The 8,890-nt window shown below is 37.7% G+C and overlaps 1 non-coding gene across 1 annotated transcript; it reads right to left on the bottom strand.

Annotated features, from left to right (window-relative positions):
• Positions 1-5,197: 5,197 nt before the first annotated feature.
• On the bottom strand, positions 5,198-5,305 carry LOC112713764 (small nucleolar RNA R71). Its single transcript, XR_003158725.1, has one exon. It is a non-coding gene; the product is annotated as a small nucleolar RNA R71 (small nucleolar RNA).
• Between the last annotated feature and the right edge of the window lie 3,585 nt (positions 5,306-8,890).

Here is an 8,890-nt window from a genome sequence, read left to right on the forward strand (position 1 = left end):
CGCCAGAAGCTTTTTTTTGGTGGGTTGGTCCGCCCCGCCTTGCCTAGTGAGGCGGTTCTAAAATCTTAGTCCGCCCCGCTTAAGGGTGGGCTGGCGGGCCGGCGAGCTAAACTCGCCAAATAACCTCTTTTTTTTCTTTTTTTTTTTATTTTTAACTATTAAATAATATATATATAAAGGCATAAAAAAGTCTCTCCTATTTTTTACTTTTAACTATTATAATTTCTAAAAGTATAAACAAATTATAATTTTTATATTCACAAACATTAAAGTCTTTGTAATTATAAATATCTAATAAATATAATTATAAACCAAGTTTTCATCCAAAACATAATTATAAATATTGTTCTCAAAGCAAAATAAACATAATCCAAAACATAATTATAAATATTATCTCTAAAACAAAATAAATATAATCCAAAATACTCCATTTTCATCTTCATTCTCTTGTAAGTTGGGTTGGGGGAAGTTGGATTTTGGTAAAAAAAAATTGTAAAAATACCCCCTTGCTAAAAAAATTTCTAAGTCCAACGGAAAAGCCCACCCTGCCCGCCAAAGCCCGCTAAAAACCCGCGGTTTAAGCGGTGCGGGTTAGGCAGGCTTTTACTTTCTGGCAGTCCCAATTTTTCAACCCAACCCGCCTTTTTGGCGGGTTATGCGGGTCGGCCCGGCGAGTTTAGACCCATTTGCCACCCTTAGATACAAGAGAAGACAAAATTTTAGAAACAACACTCAAGGGATAAATACAGAAAGGATTTTGATAGAAACTCGAAATATTTTCATGTAAAGTTAACAAATAAGGCGGAGAAGAAGCCAAATCCTAAAAATTCAAGACGAGGGAAGAAATGTGAAGGATCCAAGTAGAGAATCAACAAGATTGCTAGGAGGTCATACTTTAAAGATCTCTAAACTCAAAACCTATGTTGGTCGTGTCTTTTTAGGAGGAATTGATTCCAAAGATATTAGAAGAGCAAGCCATCATGATTGATATAATTCCGAGTGACAAGGAAATAAGAGATGTGGTTTGGTCTTGTGAATCTACAAGAGCTCCAAGGCCTGATGGATACAACTTTGGGTTCATCGAGAGGACATGCAAAACAATTGGAGCTGAAATTACAGACATGGTCAAAGGTAGGTTTCTTTATTCAAGGGAGTATACAAAAAGAGATCAACACAACATGCGACTTACTAGTATGGTGGGTTGCGTGGGTTGGTGATGAGCGGATAATTTATACGCTTTTTGGCATGATTTTTAGATAGTTTTTAGTAGGATCTAGCTACTTTTAGGGATGTTTTCATTAGTTTTTATGCTAAATTCATATTTCTGGACTTTACTATGAGTTTGTGTGTTTTTCTGTGATTTCAGGTATTTTCTGGCTGAAATTGAGGGACCTGAGCAAAACTCTAATAAGAAGGCTGACAAAGGACTGCTGATGCTGTTGGATTCTAACCTCCCTGCACTTGAAATGAATTTTATGGAGCTACAGAACTTCAAATGGCGGGCTCTCAATGGCGTTGGAAAGTAGACATCCAGAGCTCTCCAGCAATATATAATAGTCCATACTTTATTCGAGATTAGACGACACAAACTGGCGCTCAATGCCAGTTCCATACTGCATTCTGGAGTCAAACGCCAGAAACACATCACGAACTAGAGTTAAACGCCAAAAACACGTTACAACTTGGCGTTTAACTCCAAGAGAAGCCTCTACACGTGTAAAGCTCAAGATCAGCCCAATCACACACCAAATGGGCCCCGGAAGTGAATTTCTACATCAATTACTTAATTCTGTAAACCCTAGTAGCTAGTCTAGTATAAATAGGACATTTTACTATTGTATTAGACGTCTTTGATTGTATAGTCTCTTGACCATTCGGTCTTTTGATCATTCATGGGGGCTGGCCTCTCGGTCATGCCTGGACCATCATTTATGTATTTTCAACGGTGGAGTTTCTACACACCATAGATTAAGGTGTGGAGCTCTGCTGTACCTCAAGTTTTAATGCAAAGTACCACTATTTTCTATTCAATTCAAGCTTATTCTTATTCTAAGATATTCGTTGCACTTCAACATGACAAATGTGATGATCCGTGACACTCATCATCATTCTCACCTATGAACGCGTGATTGACAACCACTTCCGTTTTACCTTAGACCGAGCGCATATCTCTTGGATTCTTTAATCAGAATCTTCGTGGTATAAGCTAGAATTGATGGCAGCATTCATGAGAATCCGGAAAGTCTAAACCTTGTCTGTGGTATTTCAAGTAGGATTCAGGGATTGAATGACTGTGACGAGCTTCAAACTCGCGATTGTTGGGCGTGATGACAAACGCAAAAGAATCAATGGATTTTATTCCGGCATGATCAAGAACCGACAGATGATTAGCCGTGCTATGACAAGAGCATTTGGACCTTTTTCACTGAGAGGATGGAAAGTAGCCATTGACAACAGTGATGCCCTACATACAGCTTGCCATGAAAAGGAGTAAGAAGGATTGAGGAAGGTAGTAGGAAAGCAGAGATCCAACAGGGACAAAGCATCTCCCTACACTTATCTGAAATTCTCACCAATGATTTACATAAGTATTTCTATCTTTATTTTCTGTTTATTTATTATTATTATTCAAAAATCCCATAACCATTTATTATCCGCCTAACTGAGATTTACAAGATGACTATAGCTTGCTTCATACCAACAATCTCTGTGGGATCGACCCTTACTCACGTAAGGTTTATTACTTGGACGACCCAGTGCACTTGCTGGTTAGTTGCGAGAAGTTGTGAAGAAATTGCTGAATTAGTAGATGCGCATACCAAGTTGAATGCCATTATTAGAAATCACAATTTCGTGCACCAAATTTTTGGCGCCGTTGCCGGAGATTGTTCGAGTTTGGACAACTGACGGTTCATCTTGTTGCTTAGATTAGGTAATTTTCTTTTAGTTTTATTTTCAAAAAATTTTCAAAAATCTTTCAAAAAATCTTTACTTCTATTTTCGAAAAATTATTCTAACTTTTTAAGAATGAATTCTAGTGTTTCATAAAGCATGTTGAAGCTTGGCTGGCTGTAAAGCCATGTCTAACTCAATTGGATTGAGGCTTCCCCTTGTCAGTATATGGAGTTGGATGAAGTATCAGCTGGTATATGTCTGATTTATATGCTAAAGCTTGGCTTGCCATTGGCCATGTCTAGTGTTTTGGACAGAAGCTTTCACAAAAAGCTTGGCTGGCTATTAAGCCATGTCTAATTCCTGGACCGGAGCTTTAGACTAACATTGCAAAGATTCCTGGAATTCTTATTAAAAATTTTGAATTTCTTATTTTCTTTTTCCTATATGTTTTCGAAAAAATAATAAAAATACAAAAAATTAATAAAATCATAAAATCAAAAATATTTTGTGTTTCTTGTTTGAGTCTAGTGTCAATTTTTAAGTTTGGTGTCAATTGCATGTCTTTTAAAATTTATGCATTTTTCGAAAACTCATGCATGGTGTTCTTCATGATCTTCAAGTTGTTCTTGGTAAGTCTTCTTGTTTGATCTTGATATTTTCTTGTTTTGTGTTTTTTGTTGTTTTTCATATGCATTTTTGCATTCATAGTGTCTAAGCATTAAAAATTTCTAAGTTTGGTGTCTTGCATGTTTTTCTTTTCTTGAAAATTTTCAAAAATAAGTCTTGATGTTCATCTTGATCTTCAAAGTGTTCTTGGTGTTCATCATTGACATTCATAGTGTTCTTGCATGCATTATGTGTTTTGATCTTAATTTTCATGTTGTGAGTCATTTTTGGTGTTTTTCTCTCTCATCATTAAAAATTCAAAAAAATCAAAAAAAAATATTTTCCTTATTTTGCTCATAATTTTCAAAAATTTGAGTTGACTTAGTCAAAAATGTTTAAAACTTAGCTATTTCTTATAAGTCAAGTCAAATTTTCAATTTTAAAAATCCTATCTTTTCAAAAATTTTTTTCTTATCTTTATTTCAAAATTTCGAAAACTTTACTAACAATTAATGTGATTGATTCAAAAATTTGAAGTTTGTTACTTTCTTGTTAAGAAAGGTTCAATCTTTAAATTCTAGAATCATATCTTTTAGTTTCTTTTTAGTCAAGTAATCAATTTTAAAATTTTGAAATTAAATCTTTTTCAAAATATCTTTTCAATCATATCTTTTCAAAATATCTTTTTCAAAAATTTGATTTCAAAAATCTTTTCCAACTTCTTATCTTTTCAAAATTGATTTTCAAATCTTTTTCAACTAACTAATTGACTTTTTGTTTGTTTCTTATCTTTTCAAAACCACCTAACTACTTTTCTCTCTCTAATTTTCGAAAATCATCTCCCTCTTTTTCAAAATTCTTTTTAATTAACTAATTGTTTTAAATTTTAATTTTAATTTTATTTTTTCTCTTAATTTTCGAAAATCACTAACCCTTTTTCAAAATTTATTTTCGAAATTCTCCCTCTTTCATCTCCTTCTATTTATTTATCTACTAACACTTCTCTTCCACCCAAGAATTCAAACCCACTCTCTTCCCCCTTGTGTTTGGATTCTCCTCTTTTCCTTCTTCTATTCTTTTATTCTTCTACTAACATAAAAGAATCTCTATACTGTGACATAGAGGATTCTTCTTCTTTTCTCGTTCTCTTCTCTTTCATATGAGCAGGAACAAGGAAAAAGGCATTCTTGTTGAAGCTGATCCTGAACCTGAAAGGACTCTGAAGAGGAAACTAAGAGAAGCTAAAATACAACAATCCAGAGACAACCTTACTGAAATTTTCGAACAAGAAAAGGATATGGCAGCCGAACCTAACAACAATAATGCAAGGAGAATGCTTAGTGATTATACTACACCTACTTCCAAGTTTGATGGAAGAAGCATCTCAATCCCTGCCATTAGAGCAAACAATTTTGAGCTGAAACCTCAACTAGTTGCTCTAATGCAATAGAACTACAAGTTTCATGGACTTCCATCAGAAGATCCCTATCAGTTTTTAACTGAGTTCTTACAGATCTGTGAGACTGTTAAGACTAATGGAGTGGATCCTGAAGTCTACAGGCTCATGCTTTTCTCTTTTGCTGTAAGAGACAGAGCTAGAACATGGTTGGACTCACAACCTAAAGATAGTCTGGACTCTTAGGATAAGCTGGTCACAGCCTTCTTGGCTAAGTTCTTTCCTCCTCAAAAGCTTAGCAAGCTTAGAGTGGATGTTCAGACCTTCAAACAAAAAGATGATGAATCCCTCTATGAAGCTTGGGAAAGATACAAGCAGATGACCAAAAGGTGTCCTCCTGACATGCTTTCAGAATGGACCATTCTGGATATATTCTATTATGGTCTATCTGAGTTCTCTAAGATGTCACTGGACCATTCTACAGGTGGATCCATTCACCTAAAGAAAACGCCTGCAGAAGCTCAAGAACTTATTGACATGGTTGCAAATAATCAATTCATGTACACTTCTGAGAGGAATTCTGTGAATAATTGGACACCTCAGATAAAGGGAGTTCTTGAGATTGATGCTCTGAATGCCATATTGGCTCAGAACAAAATGTTGACTCAGCAAGTCAACATGATTTCTCAAAGTCTGAATGGATGGTAAAATGCATCCAACAGTACTAAAGAGGCATCTTCTGAAGAAGAAGCTTATGATCCTGAAAACCCTGCAATAGTAGAGGTAAATTACATGGGTAAACCTTATGGGAACACCTATAATTCTTCATGGAGAAATCATCTAAATTTCTCATGGAAGGATCAACAAAAGCCCCAACAAGGCTTTAATAATGGTGGAAGAAATAGGCTCAGCAATAACAAGCCTTTTCCATCATCTTCTCAGCAATAGACAGAGAATTCTGAGCAGAGCACCTCTAACTTAGCAAACATAGTCTCTGATCTGTCTATGGCCAATTTAAGTTTCATGAGTGAAATAAGGTCCTCCATCAGAAATTTGGAGCACAAGTGGGCCAGCTGAGTAAGAAAGTCACTGAAACTCCTCCTAGTACTCTCCCAAGCAATACTGAAGAAAATCCAAAAAGAGAGTGCAAGGCCATTGATATTGTCAATATGGCTGAATCCAAGGAGGAAGGGGAGGACGTGAATCCCAATGAGAAAGACCTCATGAGACGTCTCCCAGACAAGAAGGAGTTCCTTATTGAGGACCTAAAGGAATCTGAGGCTCATACAGAGACCATAGAGATCCCATTAAACCTTCTTCTGCCATTCATGAGCTCTGAAGACTATTCTTCCTCTGAAGAGGATGAAGATGTAACTGGAGAGCAAGTTGCTCAATATCTGGGAGCTATCATGAAGCTGAATGCCAAGTTATTTGGTAATGAGACTTGGGAAGATGAACCTCCCTTGCTCATTAGTGAACTAGATACATGGGTTTAGCAAGCTCTACCTCAAAAGAAACAAGACCTTGGTAAATTTTTAATATCCTGTACCATAGGCACCAGGACCTTTGAGAAGGCTCTTTGTGACCTGGGGTTAGGGATAAATCTTATGCCACTCTCTGTAATGGAGAAGCTAGGGAGCATTGAGGTACAACCTGCCATATTCTCATTACAGATGGCAAACAAGTCAATGAAACAAGCTTATGGATTAGTAGAGGACGTGTTAGTAAAGGTTAAAGGCCTTTACATCCCTGCTGATTTCATAATCTTAGACACTAGGAAGGAGGAGGATGAATGCATTATCCTTGGAAGACCCTTCCTAGCCACAGCAGGAGCTGTGATTGATGTTGACAGATGAGAGCTAGTTCTTCAATTAAATGGGGACTACCTTGTATTTAAAGCTCAAGGATCTTCTTCTGCAACCATGGAGAGGAAGCATGAAAAGCTTCTCTCAATATAGAGTCAAACAAAGCCCCCACAATCAAACTCAAAGTTTGGTGTTGGGAGGCCACAACCAAACTCTAAGTTTGGTATTGAACCCCCACATTCAAACTCTAAGTTTGGTGTTGGGAGTCTACAACATTGACTTGATCACCTATGAGGCTCTATGAGAGCCACTGTTAAGCTATTGACATTAAAGAAGAGCTTATTGGGAGGCAACCCAATTTTTATCTAATTTTATTTTTATTTTGATTGTTCTTTTATGTTTTATTAGGTTCATGATCATGTGGAGTCACAAAACAAATACTAAAATTAAAAAAAGAATAAAAAATAGCAGAAGAAATAGCACACCCTGGAGGAAGGGCTTACTGGCGTTTAAACGCCAGTAAGGAGCATCTGGCTGGCGTTCAATGCCAGAACAGAGCATGGATCTGGCGTTTAAATGCCAGGATTGCACACTGAGGGAAGCTGGCGTTCAATGCCAGAAACATGCTACAGACTGGTGTTGAACACCCAAAACAAGTATAGAACTGGCGTTCAATGCTAGAAACAAGCATCAATCTGGCGTTAAACGCCAGGATTGTATGAAAAGGGCGTTTTACACGCCTCATTGGTGTAGGGATTTAAATCCTTGACACCTCAGGATCTGTGGACCCCACAGGATCATCTCAGGATCTGTGGACCCCACAGGATCCCCACTTACCTCAATTTACCTTCTCTCTTCTTCACCAATCACTTCAATCTCTCTTCCCCATCACCTCTTCACCACTCACATCCATCCACTCTTCCCCATAAACCCCACCAACCTTCAAAATTCAAAATCACTTTCCCACCCAAACCCACCCAATATGGCCAAACCTTAACCCCTCTCCCCCCACTATATAAACCTCTCTATCCCTCTTCATTTTCACACAACACAACCCTCTCTTTCCCCTTGGCCGAATACATATCTCTCCCTCTCCTCCATTTTCTTCTTCTTCTTCATCTTCTTCTTTTCTTTTCTTTCTTCTCTTGCTCAAGGGCGAGCAATATTCTAAGTTTAGTGTGATAAAAGCATAGCTTTTTATTTTTCCATAACCACTTATGGCACCTAAGGCCGGAGAAACCTCTAGAAAAGGGAAAGGGAAGACAAAAGCTTCCACCTCCGAGTCATGAGAGATGGAGAGATTCATCTCAAAGGTCTATCAAGACCACTTCTATGATGTTGTGGCCAAGAAGAAGGTGATCCTTGAGGTCCCTTTCAAGCTCAAGAAAAATGAGTATCTAGAGATCCGACTTGAGATCCAAAGAAGAGGTTGGGAAGTTCTGACCAACCCCATTCAACAAGTCGGAATCTTAATGGTTCAAGAGTTCTATGCCAATGCATAGATCACTAGGAACCATGATCAAAGTGTGAACCCGAATCCAAAGAATTATCTTACAATGGTTCGGGGGAAATACTTAGATTTCAGTCCGGAAAATGTAAGGTTGGCATTCAACTTGCCTATGATGTAAGAAAATGCACGTCCCTACACTAGAAGGGTTAACTTTGATCAAAGGTTGGACCAAGTCCTTATGGACATATGTGTGGAAGGAGCTCAATGGAAAAGAGACTCAAAAGGCAAGCCGGTTCAATTAAGAAGACTGGACCTCAAGCCTGTGGCTAGAGGATGGTTGGAGTTCATCCAACGCTCCAACATCCCCACTAGCAACTGATCCGAAGTTACTGTGGATCAGGCCATCATGATCCATAGTATCATGATTGGAGAGGAAGTAGAAGTTCATGAAGTCATCTCTCTTGAATTCTACAAAATAGCCAAAAAGTCCTCCACCATGGCAAGGCTAGCTTTTCCTCATCTTATTTGCCATCTATGCTACTCAGCTGGAGTTATCATAGAAGGAGACATCCTCATTGAAGAGGATAAGTCCATCACTAAGAAGAGGATAAAGCAAACAAGAGAGCCCATTCATGGATCTCAAGAGACACATGAGGAGGCTCATCATCAAAAAATCCCTGAGATGCCTCAAGGGATGCATTTTCCTCCAAATAACTATTGGGAACAACTCAACACTTC

The sequence above is a fragment of the Arachis hypogaea genome, chromosome 9, assembly GCF_003086295.3.
Source record: "Arachis hypogaea cultivar Tifrunner chromosome 9, arahy.Tifrunner.gnm2.J5K5, whole genome shotgun sequence".
Lineage (NCBI taxonomy): Eukaryota > Viridiplantae > Streptophyta > Magnoliopsida > Fabales > Fabaceae > Arachis > Arachis hypogaea.